Here is a 914-nt window from a genome sequence, read left to right as displayed (position 1 = left end):
GCCTAAGGTTGAGTAAAAGTTCAGCAAATTTTCATTTTTGGGTTAACTATTCCTTTAATTTTTTTTGTAGTACAATTTCAATATCTATCTATCTATCTATCTATCTATCTATCTATCTATCTATCTATCTAATGTCCATCCATGTCTGTCTAAACTTTCCAACTTCTTCAAAGATTACTTCTCTATGTATTTTCTTGTCATATCATATCAAAGAGCCGGTGATATCACGTGAAAACTGAAGTCCACTGTTAATCGGCCGATAAAAGACCCTCAGTGCATGGAATTAGAGAGGATTACAGTTCACTCAAACAAAGAAGCACCTCTTCCCCCTCATCCCTCGCTTGGCTCCTTGGCTATGAGGATGGGATTGCCCCTTGGGCTGCTAGCCTCTTGGAGAGAGCCACCGGTTCATTTGCTTGTGTCAAGAATAGCCTACTTTCAGGCTAGCTGCAGAAAATTTGCTCAGAGCCTCATTGTAATGATTAATAGTTCAGCCATTGCTGGATGATTCATTTAAAGTATTAGTGCAAGGTTCTATGAAAACATGTAGGTAATGAGGAAGAGGGAAAAGTTTTCCTATCGTTTACAGCAGCCTACAGAATGTGTATATTGTTTTTAAGCCCTTTAGGACTATTTTCTTTTAATATATATATTTCTTTTAAAATTAATTTGCCAATGCACCATTTCACACCAGCTGAATTACCAGAGCTATTTGATATTATAGTTTCACAACATTACCTAATGAATTGTTTTTTGGGGAAAAAAATATAAAACACACAAGAAATTTTAATACTAAAAACCCACTATCCATGTTATCAGATTACACTGAATAAATTCCTTTATTATGTTATGCATGTTCTATATTAGCATTTATTTATTTATTATTATTATTATTATTACATAATGCTGTAGTC

The sequence above is a fragment of the Sinocyclocheilus anshuiensis genome, unplaced genomic scaffold (assembly GCF_001515605.1).
Source record: "Sinocyclocheilus anshuiensis isolate Anshui unplaced genomic scaffold, SAMN03320099.WGS_v1.1 scaffold1316, whole genome shotgun sequence".
Taxonomy (NCBI): domain Eukaryota; kingdom Metazoa; phylum Chordata; class Actinopteri; order Cypriniformes; family Cyprinidae; genus Sinocyclocheilus; species Sinocyclocheilus anshuiensis.
This window is presented reverse-complemented; position numbering follows the sequence as displayed.